Source organism: Sorex araneus, chromosome 3, assembly GCF_027595985.1.
Source record: "Sorex araneus isolate mSorAra2 chromosome 3, mSorAra2.pri, whole genome shotgun sequence".
Taxonomy (NCBI): domain Eukaryota; kingdom Metazoa; phylum Chordata; class Mammalia; order Eulipotyphla; family Soricidae; genus Sorex; species Sorex araneus.
Genome location: NC_073304.1, coordinates 209687703 through 209707807, shown reverse-complemented (window position 1 = coordinate 209707807; position 20105 = coordinate 209687703).

Below are 20105 nucleotides of genomic sequence, written 5' to 3'. Positions count from 1 at the left end.
TACAGAATTACAGAAACTTTTGAGAAAGATAGGGATGCATGCTGTGGAATGCACAGGTCTTCAAAGGAAGCTCTGACCTACTTTGTTTCTGCCTTGTCCTTATTGCTGTGGCTTTATGAGTCAGTTATTGCAACATTTTGGTCTACTCACAGGAGTCACAGCAGATTCTTACTTAACACAGAAGATACTCTTTCCTGCCTACAATTAAGAGCATTAGTACAACAATTTTGCTGGGAGTTAAAGATTTTTGTTTTGTTATTTCATTATTTGCCTCTGTTAGATAAATGACTTAATTTAAGAATGGGGAGAGCAATGTAAAATTCCGAAATTTCTACTAGAGACATCTTCTTAAGTAGTATATAGTGATTTCTAAATGTACATAAATTCAAAGGAAGTTACTTATTAATAAGCACTCCAGAGAACAGGTTTATTTTTTCATAACCTAATGCGTCTGAGCATAAGGAGGCTAGGCCCAAATCAAGATCCTCACTGTTTTTCACATGCTCTATGCTTTGTGTGTTCCCCCACAATAAGTTAATTTCACATGTAGACTTCCAGTCATCCCTAGATTAATAAACTAAATGTGGAGTAAAGTCAAATTTATGATAAATACAAAGTATGACTAATTTGTTTTTTTTTTTTTTCTTTTCTTTTCTTTTCTTTTCTTTTTTTTTTTTTTTTTTTTAAATTTTTTATTGTGGAAAGTTACAAAGTTACAAAGTTTTCAGGTTTAAATCTCAGTTATACAATGCTCGAATGCCCATTCCTTCACCAGTGCTCATATTCCACCAAGAATCCCAGTATAGCTCCACCCCGCCCCCTCACACCCAAACCCCCCCACGCCCCTAGCCCCCCCACCCTAAGCCCCCCCGCCTGTGTAACTAATAAATTTCACTTTACTTCAAAGTATGACTAATTTGATCAAGAGAGATCAAGAGATCATTAAAAGGCCACACCAAATTTCAAATATTTTCTGCATTCTTTTTTTTTTCTCTGCCTTATTTCTAGCTCAAGCTTTTTGCATTGTCTGATTTAATGAGAATCGCTGGTCTCTTTATTCATTCATCATTCATGTACTCCTTCTGTGGAGCTATTATTCAAATCCTCCAGAAACTTGTATCTCCCTTTGTTTTCCTTTTGAGCTTTCACCCACAATCAGTAGGTATGACTTTTAATTAAAGGTCCAACAAGATTTAAAACACAACCTGAACTGAAATTTTAGCAGTTGCTATAGGCAAAAAAATGTTAAGTTCCTTTTTAAAATAACAATGTTGTATTTCTGGAATTTCCCCCAACTTTTCCTACACTTCTTTTCAATGATTTTCACTTAAATGTGAAGTAGTTCTGTTTGAACCACTGTTATGTCATCAGGAGAGGGACATTTTGTTTATGTTTGAGTGTAATTCCTTCTTGTTTCCGAGGTAACTGTCCCTTATCTGGTTGTTACTTATCCCACTGCCCATCACAGTCAATCTGTGGCAGGTTTTTTTTTTTTTTTAAATTTCATTGAATCACCGTGAGATAGTTACAAGCTCACATGTTTGGGTTACAATCTCACAATGATCAAACACCCATCCCTCCACCAGTGCACATTCCCCACCACCAATATCCCAGGTATACCCCCACCCCCGCCATTCCCACTCTCTCCCTGTCTCAATGGCAGACAATATTCCCCATACTCTCTCTTTACTTTTGGGCATTATGGCTTGCAACACAGATACTGAGAAGTCATCATGTTTGGTCCATTATCTACTTTCAGCATGCATCTCCCATCCCAACGGGTTCCTCCAGCCTTCGTTTTCTTAGTGATTCCTTCTCTATTCCATCTGTCTTCCGCCTCTGTTCATGAAGCAGTTTTCCAGCTATGGGGCAATCCTTCTGGCCCTTGTATCTACTGTCCTTGGGTGTCAGCCTCATGTAAAAAGGCAAACGCCCTACCCAAACAACGTTCTTTCAAAAACCCACAAAAGAATCTGTGGTAGCAAGAAACAATAGAACCCGAATCACAGAGTAAATCCAAGCCAAAGGATGCATTCCTTGAATCAGTACAAGAGGCTTGACAGAATTACACGGTAGCACTGTAGCCCTATCATCCTGTTGTTCATCAATTTGCTCGAGCAGGCACCAGTAATGTCTCCATTGTGAGACTTGTTGCTACTGGTTCTGGCATATTGAATATACCACGGGTAGCTTGCCAGGCTCCGCCATGTGGATGGGATACTCTTGTTAGCTTACTGGGCTCCCTGAGAGGGATGGGGGAATGAACCCAGGTCGGCCATGTGCAAAGCAAATGCCCTACCTGCTGTGCTAGCGCTCCAGTCTGACACAATTACACAGAAATATAAAATAGAAAAGGAGTACCTTTGACTGGAAAAAAAGACGCCATCACTCACCGAGCTTCCCCAAGTGTCTGCCCTAGCAGTTGGGGAGATGTCAAGAGTATATTGAAAGGAATCACCCCTAGACTATCACAGGCACCTGGAGGAAACAGCACAGAACCCCACAATGGTAAGTGGACAGAGATAAAAGCACCTGAAGTCTCAATTAGGAACATACACCGATATAAACCCCCTGAAAAATATTTCAGAGAAGAAATGTTAAACATGTTTAATGAGCTCAATAAGCAACAGAATGGACAGCTAACAAAACACAGGAGGATAGGAAGACAGAAATAGAAAACTACAAGCAGAAATGTCAGAATTTAAAAGTTTGGTAGGTGAAATAAAAAATTCAATGGAAGGCCTCAATAGTAGAATAATAGCAACTGAGGACAGAATTAGTGAGCTCCAAGATGAGAGGCAGAAAAACCTCCACTTAAGAGCAAAAGGTAGGAAAAGACCTTGAAAGAAATAAATGGTAGGCAAGAGAAATTTAGTATAAATTCAAAAGGAACATCAGAGTCTCAGAGGGACAGTAAGGCAGCCCCAACGAAGAAGTAACAGTCAAAGACATCATTGCTGATGCGAGGAGTAGGCCTTGAACACTGTCAAGTGTGGCCCAAAAATTAAACCTATAAAAAGTAACTTAAAATCCTTTATAAGAATTAAATCTAAGGAGGTTCTAGTGTAGTTGGGGGCTGGAAAGATAGTATAGCAGGGGAGGCGCTTGCTTGGCATTCGACTGAACTAAGGTTAATTTCTGCACCGGGAGTGGAGTGATCCTGAGCATAGAGAGGAATAAGCAAGCAACAAAGATGGGTATGGCCCCCAAACAAAGTGACAACAACAAAAGTCAATGATCTGAAACTATTATGATAATCATTTCACAATATTTGTACAACAAACTGCCATGTTTTAAACTTGTATGATAATGTATGTCAAATTATCAATAAAGTTGAAAAAAAGCACAAGAGTTTTGCATGAATGTTTCTAGAATGCTTCAAATAGAGCTGACATTTAAACTCTGATTTAGGAAAAATGAATCTTAATATATAGTGCAACACAAATTAGACCACAGGAAGAAATTAGCTGCGAAAACAAACTTAAGTTGCTTCTTAAACTAGAGAAAAACATTTATTGAAATCTAACAAATGGTTGTGAGCCTGCAGGGTGGGTTCTTTTCTGATTCTAATTTGTGAATTACTTTAAAATTGTTTCTGTCCTCAACAAACCGTATACTAAAAACAAAATTAAACTCTTCTCTAATGCAAAAGTCATGCGAGAAGCTCTTTCAAGCTGAGTTTGAAAATACTTCTAATGAATACAATTATGTGAATAAAGCGTCTGGGTAGACACCAGTGGACTCTTCCTTCTCTATTTCTCAGTCAGGTAATTACCATAGGAAATGAATGAATGGAGCAATTGTTCTCCAACAAGAAGTCTGATAAACCTCTGTTTAGTTTCTTGCCAATCAATCACTGAATGTCAACTATGCAACTGTTATATGAGAAAGTTAATATATCTTCGTAAGTGTATTTTTGTGCAATTTGAAGAGTTTTAAAGAAAAAAATGTATTGAATAATTTTAACATGTAGGGATGAGTTTTATTTAAGAATATTGACACTAGTGGTAGGTTTGAAACCACAATAATAATGCCCGATATGTTATTAACAGTTTTGTATATCACAGTGCCTAAATTAAATAATAATAATAGTAATAATAATAATAATAATAATGAATTGAGGGTCAAGATTATTTCACTAAGAGGTTGAACTCAATTGCCCTAAGAGAAAAAGCAAGAGAATTTTAATTTTTAACCACTGTAGAGAGATATTAGAAAGGGAAGACAGTATGGAGATGAATGGTCCAGATAGCAAGCCATCTTATGTTAACTAACTAGTTTTGGTCAAAATTACGTCCTTACCTTTCTATAGAGACTGAAAGATAGCAGTGCCATTATTCTTAACAATTACATTGCAAATGGAGCTTTCCCACGTCCTGGAGAAAGATGGCCATGGGTTATGAAACAAGCAAAAAGTTGGTAAATTTATCTCTCAATAAGGAAGAGAAAAAAATTAGAATTCCAAATTTTTCTAAAGTAAATGCACTTATAAAAAAGAAGGTCAGGGCTCTACAATCAGATAGAAATCTGCCTGAAACATAATCAACTGAAAGAGCCTTACCGGATCAAGGTATTATTATCTCAGTGTGTTGACCAAATTCTTTAAAACATTGAAGGAAAAATTTCAGGTTAGAAAGTAACAGAAGCTCAAATAGAAAAACAAGAATTTAAATTTGATTAGCAATAATAAAAATAGTGCTCCGTGGGAGGCAAATCTAATAAGACCTATGAGATATTTCATAAAAGATTTAGTCATGCTCAACTAATGTGTATTTACTCTGCTAACTCATAATGCTTGTGAACAAATTACAGACACCAAAGAGTCTTGAAGTTTAAACTTAAAAAAACTAAGAAGAAAACAAAAACCACAGTCTAGCTTTTTATTAAGACAGTATTTTTCAGGAATAATACCAAAGTCCTGAAGAATTTGTGTTCAAAGGAGAATTCAGGGTCAACTAATTCTTTGACTTTGGTGTTATAGTACTAAAATTCTATTATAATGAATTTAATAATGTCTCTTTAAATACAAAAAAATTCACCCAAATTTTAACCACAAAGCAAGATTTTAGACTATAATTACTATAATTACAAGTTTCAGTTAACCTTAATTCCGAACTATGAAAAATGAAATTCTAAGTTCCAAATGTGAAAATTATGTTACAAATTCAAATGTTAATTAATTAATTAATTTTTACAGATAGTGCTACTCTGTATTTTATTCTTTTGGATGAAATTATAAATGGGATTGATTTCTTTTTTTTTTAAATTTTTTATTAATGAATCACCATGGGGGTACAGATACAGGTTTACATATTCTCGTGCTTGTGTTTCGGTCATGTACAGCTTGAGTATCTATCCGTCCACCAGTACCTGTTCTCCACTGTTAACCCCATCATCCCTCCCACCCCCTCCCACCCCATTCCCCTCCCCACTCCGCCTTATTGGCAGAGCATTCCCCTCTCTTCCCTCTCTCCCTTTGGGCATTGTGGTTAGTAATGGAGGTCTTGGGTGGCCAATGTGTTTGGTCTATAGTCTGCTCCGTGCACGCCTCTCCCATCCTGAACGGGTCCTCCCACCACATTTTTGCTTGGTATTCCCTTCTCTATCTGAGCTGCCCTTTCCCCCAGCATGTGAGGCTGGTCTCTAAGCCATGGAGAAAATCTGGTACTTATTTCTGTTATTCTTGGGTGTTAGGCCTCCATTCTGTTTTTTTATATTTCGCAGATGAATGCAATTCTTCTGTGTCTGTCCCTCTCTTTCTGACTCATTTCACTTAGCATGATACTTTCCATGTTGATGCACTTGGATGCAAAGTTCATGACTTCATCTTTTCTGACAGCTGCATAGTATTCCATTGTGTAGATGTACCAAAGTTTCTTTAGCCAGTCATCTGTTCTTGGGCATTCGGGTTTTTTCCAGATTTTGGCTATCATAAATAGTGCTGCGATATCACTGTCTTGAAGGGCAGTGCAGCATTTTAGACAAAATAAACAGATGTGTAAATAATATTCTTAAAAATGTGCTTACTTTCTGTTTGGTTCACATATTGTCTCCTTCATTTCATTTTATCTCCTTCAGTATGTGTGTTGATATGCACAGAAAATCAACACATACGAATGGGGAAAATGACAAATAAGTAACTCTTATACTCAGTGTTAGAGAACTGACCTTATCTTTTTTGATATTAGGAGTATAATTTCTAAAAAAACCGGAAGCAGTATAGTTAACTGTAAATCCTTTTGTTTATAATCCATTATTTGTTCTAAATCCCATTTCATTTAATCTATTACACTACTCTGAAGAAAAAAGCTGATTAATAATGTTATGCTATATAAGATGGGATATGCATATTCATGAGCCCTCATGAATTATTTGTGAAATTGAAATGAGTAAACCTTTATCTTATAGGAAAGCAATTAAAAGTACTTGACTTACCAGATAATAAATCAAAACTGAAAATTTAGTCCCCTAAGCACACACAATTCGAATCACTGCAAGAAGTAGTAACACATCCTACTGGATTACACTTCCCAGAGTAAAAGTAACATTTTAAATATTAAAGTTGCTGTCTTAGATCATAAAACATCTTGGTATAAGAGTGCAGCACATTTTAAAAGGCTAAGCTGATGGGTGATTTAAGGCACTTTTGGACAGCATATTATCTTCTGGCACACCTGCTTTCTGAAAACCTAAAAGGTTTTATATTTTTATTAAAGTGCCTATGTAACACTGAGAACCAAGAAGATTCCTCAGGCTAGAAGGATTTAAATTTACTCAAGCTGCACAGCAGAAATTAACAAATGATTTAGAACACAATATCTTTCTATTGCATGTTCTATGCTAGCTTAATAATCAAGTGATAAATAAAGTTGTCAAAAAAGCAGTGAATTTAAAAAGAAAAAGAATATATAATTGAAGCGAATGAACTGAAAAAAAGATCTAACAGAGAATATTATGTGTGGAAAAAGCTCAAAGCTGTGCCCTTGGGTTAATAATTTATATGAAGTAGCTTAGCAAATGGTATTCTAATGACTTCCCAACCTGGAAATGTATTTTTCTACTATTTTTTTTTTTTTTGCTCTAAAATATGTACAGAGCTGGATGGATTTTTTGGAATTTTTTTTTAACTTAGAGAAAACAGTTTTATGTGAGTGCATTCTTTGCTGATGTTCTTCATATTATCCTGTTGCTAATTACCTTCTTGGTAGTGGTAATCTACAGTATTAATTGCCATTGTCTAATACTTGGTTTAAATATTCTCTGGTTTTCTTACTGTTTATATCCAGATTCCTCTCTGTCTTTCTCTCCTTCTTCATTTCTCTATCTCCTTTTCTTCCTCTTTCCATCACTCCTTTTCTTTTTTCCTTCCTCTTTTTTCCCACCACAATGGGCTGGAGCGATAGCACAGCGGATAGGACATTTGCCTTGCACGTGGCCGACCGGGGTTTGAGTCCTCCGTCCCTCTTGGAGAGCCTGCAAGCTACCGAGAGTATCCCGCCTGAACAGCAGAGCCTGGCAAGCTCCCCATGGCATATTTGATATGCCAGAAACAGTAACAACAAGTCTCACAATGAAGACGTTACTGGTGCCTGCTTGAGCAAATCGATGAACAATGGGAGAACAGTGCTACTATTGTTCTGGCCCCTAGAACCTTACATCCAGATTTCTCTGTGTTTTTTTCTCTTTCTTCATTTCTCTATATCCTTCTCTTCCTCCTTCCCTAACTCCCTTTCTTCTTTCCTTCCTCTTCTTTCCCACCACAATGTATTAGAAAGCTACTGAATTCTGCCTGAGGATCAGTCTTGGTGGTACTCAGGTCATGCTCAGAGGATGAGGTCCTGAAAATCAAACTCAGTTTCCCTGCAGCCAAAGAACATGCTCAGTCCATTGAACTCTCTCTAGCCTTATGCCCAGATTTTCATCTCAATATAAAGATAATTCCAAGATAGAAATAATTTACCTATCTTATGCTTTCATATTTTTTCTTGACCCTCTTACTTTAAAATTGTCACCACCTTTAAAAAAAAATTAAAAACATTGACATCTTTAGAAATAGTCATGTGAAAATTTATTTTCATTTGCACTGGCTTCATCTAGTAAGACCTCGCTACATTTATCTATTTTGCTTGTGCACTATATCTCAAGATTATTTATATTTTATTTCATTAAAAAGGGAATAAAGGAACGAAGAATGCATTAATGTTAGTCAAAAATAGCATATTAAATATGATTTTTTAAAAGGCTTTGAACTTTGAACAAAATCATGCTTGAAATTTTATTTGATTTGGAAGTTCACTACTAAGTTTTAGAAAACCCGAATGACCAGATCCACATAAATTTGATTATATTATTTATTAAATAATATCTTGAGTATATTACACAGAAGAATTTAAACTGTATATACTATGAATTGTAAGGAAGCATAAGTATGAGACAGTACATAGCTATTAAATGAGAATGGGGACATCAGAACAACTGACCTCAAAACTAGATGCTGCAGATGTCAACACTGCTTATTCTGGGGAATTTATATGTAAATATTAAATTTGCAACTATATGAGGAAACCCTTACAATCTACCAAACTAGGAAATTATTTGAATTCTCCAAAATTTCATGCTACAAAATATTTTAATCTCATAAAATCATGTATATTCCATTTTGATTTCTCCTAAACGCAGTTCTAAATCGACCACAAGGCAAGTTTATAGCATTATATCTGACCTCTACTAACTTTCTGAATGACCAAGCTGCTCACTTTTGAGTTTGCCAAAGAATCACTTAGTGAACTTGTAAGAGCACAGCAATACTGCTTCACCAGGTCTGAGGTAGATTTCAGATTTTGCATTTCTAACAAGCTCCCAGGTGAAAATAAAGCACGTTCTCTGGGAACCACATCTGAAAAGTACAGTTCAAAAATATTAGTTTTCAAGTCTGTGTCTGTGTTAGAATCATCCAAAATATTTTTAATATTGTTTTCAGGGTTCCACTTCCTAGATACTATGACAAAATTATTCTGGGTCAAACGGTTATTTTTTTTCTAAACTCAGGTTGATTTCAAACTACAGTATTTTTATTTTGTTCTTTAATAGAGATTCTGTTAATGATGATTTCTCATGCATATATTTCCAACACCATACCCAACATCAGTGTACCCAGCCCCTCTTCCACAAGGATTCCAATTCCCCTCCCTTTCCACCCTCCACCCCCCCCTACTCAGTTATATTTGTCTTACCTGTGGTCTTTTATTGCCACCTTGTTTTCTATCTTTAAATCCCACATACAAGAGAGATCATTCTCTTGCCTTCTGACTGACTTCACTCAGCTTCATTTCCTCTAGTTCCTTTCGTGTTGTTGCAAATTGCATGATTTTATTTTTCCTACAGCTGCATAGGAAAACTTTTGTACTTGCCAAAGAATCACTTAGTGAACTTGTAGGAGCATTGTGTATATGCATCACAACTTCTTGATCCATTCATCCACATTTGGGCATTTGAATTGTTTCCTTATCTTAACTAGTGCATTACGTATGACGATAAGCGTTATTTTAGTTATAGAGCCAATAAGTGGTATTGCTGGGTCACAGGGTATTTTATTCATATTTGGGGGGACAGATCTCCTTGTTGTTTTTCATAGACGCTAAACAAGATGATAGTCCCACCAACAGTGAATAAGGGTTCCTTTCTCATCACAACCCCAGTAACATCAGCTGTTTCCTGATCATTTTATATGTACCATTCTCACTGGCATGAGAAGATATTGTTTTGATTTGTAGTTTCCTATTCATGAGTGATAATGAGCACTTGTTCATATGCTTTTGACCATACACGAAATATAGCAATTTTTGAGAATTATTGTTGGCAAGTTGACTAAATTACTAGAACTGGTAGGGAAATTCAGGGCTGTTTTATGCTTTTTATATTTTAAAAGATTTTACTATTTCAATTTATCATCCTGTGATATTTCTTTGTCAGATTTTATTCTCTTCATTAAAGAAGATAGATGAGTTAATTGACTGGGAAAAGATATGATAGAGAAGAAATTTTAGGATACTAATTTTCAAGTGCAAAAGATTTTAGGAAAATTTGAGAAATATTCAGGAGGCAATTACAGGAAGTATGTTCAGACCACAGTGAGATATTCAAATGGAAAGAGAATCTGCAAAATGTAGACAAGAAAGATAGAAAGGATCCTGTGGACCTGGGGCCATTGAGAGAATTTAATTCATTCTTCTTTGAAGTTCTGCAGCAGAAATATTTTCTAACTCCAAAGAGGAATGTACCAAGCAAGAGGTATCACAGCAAGTGATTGCTGTATCTCAAGTTTAGCAGAAAGCAGCAGAAGTTCTTGACACCCAATAAATAGGTAACATTGACAAGACATATATTTCAAAATATTGATTGCTCACATGAATTCTTCTAGGTACAAATGATGATGACAGCCGAGTTCTGGTGCAAGCATGTAGTAATGCATCCCTACAAGAACTGACAGCTAGACTTTTCATGCTTCTTATGGTAAAATGTATTTATCATTTGTAGGGAATATGATTCTGAATTGCAAGATTATGCAATTCTGTGATGTTCCCAACTTTGGGCATAGAATTCAACTGAGAGACCAAAACTCACAAATCTCTCATTACAAAATGAATTCACTCCAAGCTATAATGTATTAATGGAGCCTAAATTACTTTATACTGTTGGAGGAGAGATTTTTTTTTTTTTTTTGCTTTTGGGTCACACCCTGCGATGCTCAGGGGTTACTCCTGGCTTTGCACTCAGGAATTACTCCTGGTGGTGCTCAGGGGACCATAGGGATGCTGGGAATCAAAGCCGGGTCAGCCGCGTGCAAGGCAAAGGCCCTACCCACAGTGCTAATGCTTCAGCCTCAAGGAGGAAAATATTTTTATGTTCATAAAATATTCTTTCCATGAAAAGCAATTTTTATTGATGTTATAACTAATGCATTTCGTCTATAATACATTAATTTACACATTATTTATTTTATTTATTTCTCCAATGACTGTTTCAGTACATTATTGGTAGGATATCGTGTAAGACTATGTACTGAAACAAACATGAAATTTCCTTATAATTTTACATATACTTTCATGCTTCACATTCTGCATCTCATATTGCTAAATGTGAGATGTTTTCTCAATTTTTCTCCAAAACATTTGACACTGTGAAAAAAGTGAAAGTTGCATTTATTAAGCACTCATAAACTGAGTAATTTTTTTTTTTTTTTGCTTTTTGGGTCACACCTAGTGATGCACAGGGGTTACTCCTGGCTCTGCACTCAGGAATCACCCCTGGCCGTGCTCAGGGGACCATATGGGATGCTGGGATTCGAACCCGGGTCGGCCACGTGCAAGGCAAACGCCCTACCCGCTGTGCTATCGCTCCAGCCCCAAACTGAGTAATTTTAACAAAATGGAAATAGGTGCATTTCAATCATGATACATTTGCACACTTGCACATTTTCATATGTCTATACATAAGGAATATTTCAGGAACTGAAAATAGAGAAAGAGATCATCTCTGCCTACAATGAGCTTACTACCTAATAGTTTAGAAGTTCAGGAGAAAATTGTGTGGGGTTTTAGGAGGGAAAGACAGTAGCTTCAAAAATGTTCTGACTTTTGCACTTGGAATGATTTGGAAAACAATGAAACTGAAGGCAAAGAATTAGAATGATAAGGAAGGGTTTTCAAAGACGACTGTATACTCTCCCTATATTAGTTTCATTCTCAGGTATTTTCTCATATTTTACTGCATAATTATAAATTCTGAAGCAAATATCATTTTGTTCTCATTCTAATGTTGGAGACTTTAATCCTTATTAGTTACAAACACTTCTCATTCAACCAATTTTCGTCTGCCAAGCATATTTCATTATAGGATTATTGACTGCCTACAAACTTTAAATCTTACCAAATATTGATAAGTTGCTATCTAAATTGATTGCCACATTTATTTTAACTACCAATGTATTAAAAATTCTTGCTATGTCATATTGCTACCAATGATTGTCAATTATTTTATGTTATCAGTATATTTGGAATCATATGTGAAGATCTTTTCCAATTTTTTTCTCTTTCAGGGGCAGCAGGAAATCATATTTTCTCTTTCTTCATTTTTTATTTTGGTTTTTCTTGTTGAATTTTGGGAATGATATTCATATTCTCTATATCTGTGCTTGTCTCATTGCATCATTTCAAGCTTTTTGTACAGTACTATCAGGAGCAATGACAGATGGTGACAGGATAACTCAGTGGGGAATAGCACCTGGATTGCAAGCATGAAGTCATGAGTTTGACCCCTCGAGCCACCTACATGTATTGAGCATGGTACAGATGGATCTTCTATCATGGCCCTTGAGGACCACGAGCATTTGTAAAATCTCTGGAACACCAAAGTCAGAGCCCCACAACTAAAGTGTGAAAGTGAGTCCTGTCAAGCACCACAGCTAAAGAAGGCTGAGCAGCAGTACAGGAGTATTAAATGCTGAGCATTTAAGTGAAGACCACAGAAAAAACCAATAAGCTACAACTACAACGTTTGTGAGAACAACTAAATGGCTGTGACCCCTGACAAGCATGTGTGCAAACACTAATACCAAATTTGCGTAATTCCTGGTGAGCAAAGCAATTGATTATGCAAGCAACAAAGAACAAATGTTTGAACATCACAACCAAATCATGAGTGTGACCATCAATCACTGCAACAATAGCTAAAGAAGAGGAGTGAATAGATAAAAAGAATAAAAGCTAAATAAATAATAATTCTGTTTTGGGGGGACATCTGGGGCCATATTTAGTGATGCTCAGGAGTTACTCCTGGCTCTGCACTGAGGGATTACTCCTAAGAGTGCTCAGGGTATCATACAGGATGCCAGGGATTGAAACTGGGTCTGCCATGTGCAAGGCAAATGCCCTACCCTTTGTACTATAACTCTGTCACTCTCACTGTCATTGTCATCCCATTGCTCTTCAATTTGTTCGAGTGGGCACCAGTAACGTCTTTCGTTGTGAGACTTATTGTTACTGTTTTTGGCATATTCGATATGCCACAAGTAGCTTGCCAAGCTCTGCCGTGTGGGCATGATATTCTCGATAGCTTGCCGGGCTCTCTGAGAGGGGCAGAGGAATCGAACACGGGTCAGCCTCTTGAAAGGCGGACGCCCTACCGCTATGCTATCGCTCCAGCCCACTATACCTCTAGCCACAAATAATCAATTTTTAAAGAAGTAATGGAAAATATGTTTGTCTGATCCTTAAATTGATTATTTCAACATTTTTATCTTTTAAAAACTATTTATGAACAATTCCCTCAACAGAAATTCCTGAAGTAAAAAATTTAAAAGACCCTCTCTCTATTGCAAATTTGTTAACAATTTTTATTGAATATCCTCTGTATCTTTTTATGTAAGCAAATATTTTCATTTACTTTTAACTATGTATGTGTTGTCAATATGTAAATAAATTTGTCAAGAATAAATAATAACATCCCTTAGATAATTTTTCCTTGTTAGTACTTTTTTGCTTGTACATGCATGAGTTTAATTTACTAATATTTCACTTAGAAATTGCATATGCATTTCATAAATATAATTTGCATTAATTTTGATCAATTATGCTATAAAGTTTTTACTTAAAAAAATAAGATTAACATTATTTTCTGAAATAATTTGTCCCTAAAAACTTTTATATTTTCTAAATATTTTGTAAGAGTTTCTGATCCTTTTGGCAAAGACTTACATTACCAATTAATATAACTGAACACACTTAGACTATGCTTCTTCAAAAGTTCTTTTCATTAATTGTATCTATTCTTTTAGGGTATCATATGTGTTTGTGCTAAAGTTTTGAATCTCAAGATTTCATTTTTTTTCTCAATAATATATTAATTTCTAGTTTTAAAATACTTTCTTCTTCATTCTTTATTCATATTCTAAGATGTCATGTTTTAAATTTAACTATTTTAAGTAATCAGTTTAAAATTTTTTGAGCATCTCCAGAAACTCTGTAAATTACTTCCTCGTTTTGGAGAACTTGAGTGAACTTCTTCCCTTCAGACTTCTGGATCTAGGTGCCATTTCCATTTCCAGCCATACCTGACTGCAGGCCTTATGCTAGGCCTCCAGGATCACTCAGTTAGAGCTCAAGGGTTTGTCACCAGGGTCACACTTGGCATAGCTTATCACTTAAGGAGTCATCATGTTGTGATAGGGATTGATTTTGGGGCCTTTTGCAAGTTATAATCTACATCTTTTTGAGTTATCTCTTCATTCCCCATAGAACTGCACTGTAGCACTGTCCTCCCATTTTTCATCAATTTGCTCCAGTGGGCACTAGGAATATCTCCATTGTGAGACTTGTTCTTGTTTTTGGCATATTGAATACAAAACGGGGAGCTTGCCAGGCTCTGCCGTGTGGGCGGGATACTCTCAGTAGCCAGGCTCTCCAAGAGGGTCGGAGGAATCGAACCCGAATCGGCTGCATGCAAGGCAAACACCATACTCACTATGCTATTGCTCCAGTCCCTCTTTATTCACTACTTTATTAATTTTCATTTCATTTTTATCAACTAATAACTTTGATGTTTTATTATGGTGATTTTATTAATAATATAATAATTATTTTCATTTACTTCAGAATTAAAAAGTAATACAGCAGAACTGAAAAAAAGAAAAAGAAAGTTCTCACTTGTATTCACTGTTCATATATTCTAATTTGGTTTCTTTCCTATGACTACAAAGATGTGGTCACTGAGCATTATTTCATGAAGTGTGTATCTATTAGCATTAAGTGAAGTGAGTACCCTAAGACAGAATTGTAAAGTTTGCTCCTGACCAAAGGGCAACCTGCTGATGCCATTCCCAGACAAAGACCACTGTGCTTTCCGCTCGAAAAGCAGGGATTTAGGACCCATCTGGTGACAGGAAGACTCCAGGCTGCATTCATGCTTCCTCACATCCATCCCCTGGAGATACCAGAAGGCCAGACCAAGCACACCAGTCCCACGGGTCTCTGTTCCCTTTTTCTGACCAAGACAACTTAACACTCCGCTTAGTCTTTCCCACGGCGCTGCTCTATGGTCTAGGACCCAGTCCCGCCCGAAGCCTGTAGGATCTATCAAGCATTCATCCTGGCCCTTGTTTCTACTGTCCTTGGGTGTTAGTCTCATACTATGGTGTTTTTTTTTTCATATTCCACAAACGAGTGCAGTCATTCTATGTCTATCCTCCTTCTGACTTATTTCACTCAGCATGATACTCTTTATATCCATCCACTTGAAAGCGAATTTCATGACTTCTTTTTAACAGCAGTATTGTACTACTTTATATCCGAACCTCTTTTGTCTCTGTCTCTGTCTCTCTCTTTCTCTGTCTTTCTCTCTCTCTCCCTCCCTCTTTCTGTCTCTGTCTCTCTAACACACAAACACACACACACACTTGCACGCAAGCATGCATGCATGCACGTAATACACTCCTTTCCAAACCAAGTCTTTAGATTTATTTGTGAGTAAATAAAAAAACTAATACCTAGTATTTTCCCAAGTCACACAGCTTGTTATATTTTTCATGCTAGTATTGTCTGGATTTTATGCTTTTAAAAATAATTACTATTAGTGAGAGATTTTATTCTAAAACATTATGTAGTCAAATAATAAAGCAAAAATACTGCATCATATTGATAGTTAGCATATATCAATTATTTACATAATTACAGTTTTAAATGGAAGCAAGATTTTTTAAAGCTTATTTAATTGATAGGATTGGAAATTCTATCAATTATACCAATGAAAAAATAGATGTCCTAAAATAAACATTATAAAAATACTAATATTCTAGTTTCTTCACTAATGTCAATTTCCCCAAACTGTTATAGTCTAAACATCTTGCTGCACTGAATTCTACTTAAATATGTATTTTTCAAAAGTCATGTGTTTTAGTCTCTGACCAAGAAAACAGAAAAAAAAATTCCTGTACTTAGGGAAAATATGACTTTACTGGACATATTTAAGATGGACTATTGAACTCCATTGGCCTACTGTTGTACTTTTATAAAAAATACATAAGAATAAATTTTACAACTGTTGCACTCTATTGCACTCGTCCCGTTCTTCATCGATTTGCTCGAGCAGGCATCAGTAACGTCTCCATTGTGAGACTTGTTGTTACTGTTTTTTGGCATATTGAATACGCCATGGGGAGCTTGCCAGGCTCTGCCATGGGGGCGGGATACTCTCAATAGCTTGCCAGGATCTCCAAGATGGATGGAGGAATTGAACCTGGGTCAGCTGCATGCAAGGCAAACGCTGTGTTACTGCAGTGTTACTGCTCCAGTTCCTGGTGACAGCATGCTCAACATTAAGTTTCTTTATAGACTAGACAGCTTACTCATTAAATTACCCAATTATTCAATCACCTTTGTAAAACTATAATCTGATTCTTATAGAAAACAAGTTACAGAAGCACAGTTTTCTCTCCACCTTCATTTTAAACTTGCCAGATGGCTTAACAAACCTGGCTCGTTCTTTTGCACAAACACAGCAAAACTGGAGCACTCTCATTTGGGGTACCCTATTACTGAAAAGTTCTAGGGGTTGGCAAAAGACAGGAGACACACCAATAATGGCATCGATCATATCTGGCATGTCAGAGTTACCCAGGCCTAGCCATAAGGTGTCCCACGATGAACTGGAGGTACCTCGAGCCTTCAGGTTAAACTGGATGTGACCTTGAGCCTCAGTTTCCACAGAGATGATCTGGTAGAAAGGAGTCTATCCCGTCCTTTCTTCAGGGCTGGGAGTGGTCCTGGTTTCCAGGCTTTTACAAGGCTCAGGCCTACTTAGTCATTGCAGATTCCCAGATTCCTCATTTTACAACTGAGGTTTTATTTATTTTTAACTTACAGGATGATTTAGAACAGTACATAGTGACTTCAGGAGTAAATTTCTATGTAAATTTTGCACCAAGTAAGCACGGTAATTTTCCTTGTTCAGATGAAAGGTAATGCAGAGCAAGTACTAAATAGAAGGATACAAATATCTATGAAAATAGAAAAGGTAGGATCAAAGAAATAGTACAGTGGGGGTAGGGCTTTTGCCTACCAAGCAATTCCTGGAGTGACCCCTGAGTATAGAGCCAGGAGTAAATCCTGAGCATCATTACGTATAGTCCAGAACAAAAATGGAAGGGGGGGCATTATGTATGAGCTCCTTGATAAAGTTTATATCAAAAGGCCTATACATCCCATGATATTTACGAAAAAGACAGTTGTCAGTTATCCAACTGATTTATTTGTTTGACAGGAGCAAACCTGCTGTACTCAGGGCAGACTCTTGACTGCGCTCAGGTATCACTCCTAGAGGGGCTCAGAGGACCATATGTGGTCCACTGTATTATCTTTGCTGCCCAATGGATCTACTTATAATCAACAATTAACTATGAATAACATCATTTAGTCCATTAATATTCTGAGAGCTAAGAAGGTCACTGAACCAGATAAAATCTCTACTGAAAATATTAACTCGTCTTCTCACTTTGTATTTTGATTTATCCTCACTTTCCCTAGATGGCGACTTTCAATTTCTAGTTCAAACTAGAATCACTTGGACAGTGAATTTTGGTGTCAAAACCTCCTAGTTATCCTGATTCAGAACGGTTCCATGTATAGATGATTTGGGGAATGTTTAGCGAGGTCTTCAATAAGATTGCTCCTGCTGGTCTAAGGACCATGCTGTCGGAGTGTCATTGACTTAGAAAAGAGTTTCAAGCTTTCTCTGGAGCTAGACAAACTCAATTTCCATTGAATGCTAACAATTCTTATTCCTATGTATGGGGAGATGAGACTAAAAAGGAGGAATCTGGCAAGAGATAATAATTGTCCTGTCACAGGCATATGTAGAGTAAACTGGGCAGAAAATGATTCTGTTTCACCCATTCTGCTTATAGCCCTCAGTGCCCACTACACAATCACAATAAAATTTCAAACCATCAACTGCTGAAATTAATCTCTCTCTTGTAGCTTACAATTAAGAGTTTAAGATGATATCAAGCAGTGATTATTGACACATTTTCTTTCCCCCTTGCTAAAACATAGAAAATAGAAATGCTCTTTTGACAATTTAACATTTTAGTTTGGCTATTTTTGACATTTGTTTTGCATCTGGATGTTGTGATATAACCTCTTTCCTGTGGCATGTCAGTGATTTTTGGCTTTTTTTTTTTTACTTATCCTTGCAACAGTGCATTTCCACATTGTGATGAAAGATTTTCTCTATGAATCAATTATTTTTCTTCTTGCTTATTTTTCTCAGGATGGAAATGTCTCCTTATGAAAAATACAAGCCGTCAGAATTTATCACAATCTGAAAAGGTCACTGAAGAAAGTATTTAAGAACTCATCACACTATTCAGATAGTTCCAGGGCAGAGTATTAGAGATTCTTTCTGAGGAATTCTTAGACCCAAATTATGTCTGGCCCATTTTCCTTAACCTGAAGGTGGGGTAACACAAAAGTTTGCACAAAAGAGCAGAGGCTGCATTTCTTTAAAAAGTAGTAACAGATATAAAATCTGCCTACTATGATTGCTTGAAATATTATTAAATGTTAAACAGATAAACATTTTAATTAAATTTTTTAAAAGCTTGAGTCACTTAGAAAACAAGAGTATGTATTTCTTAGTTATTAATTGATTAAAACAATATAGTTTTAAACAGATTTATTTGACATCTATTGCTATAATCTAAATATTGCAAAAGTAAATTTATTTCTCTTACTCCCCTAGCCTCAATTTTTCTAAATGTGCAAATATTGTCTAATACAGAATTCCAGCAAATTGTGTATTAGACAATATCTAAAAAAATACTAATATACAATTTCTGTATTAGAAAATAAATGCATTTATTAATTTAATAAAATTATACAGGTTAATTAGTTAATTGATGATTTGATCGATAAATTATTAAATAATTTAATCAAGCAATACAGATCCCCAGTAAACAATTCTGGGAATCATGATGCAGCAATAACTAACACTGAAAATGGATGAATATTGGTAAAAATAAGTTGAGTTTGATAGATAAACATTATATATAGTGTATATTTATATGTTACGTATTTATTTATTTTGCTTTTTGGGTCACACCCAGCGATGCTCAGGGGTTATTCCTGGCTTTGCACTCAGGAATTACTCCTGGCGGTGCTTGGGGGACCATATGGGATGCTGGGAATCGAACCCGGGTCAGCCGCGTGCAAGGCAAACATCCTACCCGCTGTGCTATCGCTCCGGCCCCCGTATTTATTTTTTATAGGAGGTTTTTCTAAATATCCCATTTTTAGGGGCTTTCAAAATCAACCTCCTGAAAATTTCTGAACTAAAAGTAGATTTTATTTGGATATTTTGTATTTTTAGTGAAAGTAAATATATATTTTATGTTTATTCACTTTAAAAAGTTGACTATTCCTCTGGAAGAAAAAAAAAAGCAGATGCATCTGCCCACAGCTAAATACGTGGAACCTTATCATTAATGAAAGGTAGTTACCATAACAACCATTATATAACTGGACACAAACAATATCTTTTTATATGTCTCTTCCTAAAGGAGGATACACTTTATCTTTTATATATAGTTTTTGCTATATTGGCCTATATAACTATTTGGAAAACATAAATCCTGTCATTATAAATTAAACTATATGCAGGGTATCTTAGCTTTCAGAACACAGACTTTACCACATTTCTTTAAGTATAATGTCCCAACCTTTCCCTGGTAAATCTGAAATTTCTGTGGATCAACCTTGGTGAGAAAAGAAAAGTCAGCCTGGTCCCAGGAAGGAAATTGGAGATATTCCTCTTTTTGATTACCACCCAGTCCATATCCAGATCTTAATGAATACTTGTTGACTTCAGGCCCAATTTCTCCCTTGGGTGCCACATTATAAATTTTCTTCACTACCAGAATTACATTTTAATCTCTTCTTTTAAATCATTTCTATTACCTCTAAGTACTTTACATCTCTATAAATTATTTTTTAGATTTGCAAAGATCTCCTAATTTCACTGAAGTTGGACTGTTGCTATTTCTCAGTCTCCTTGAT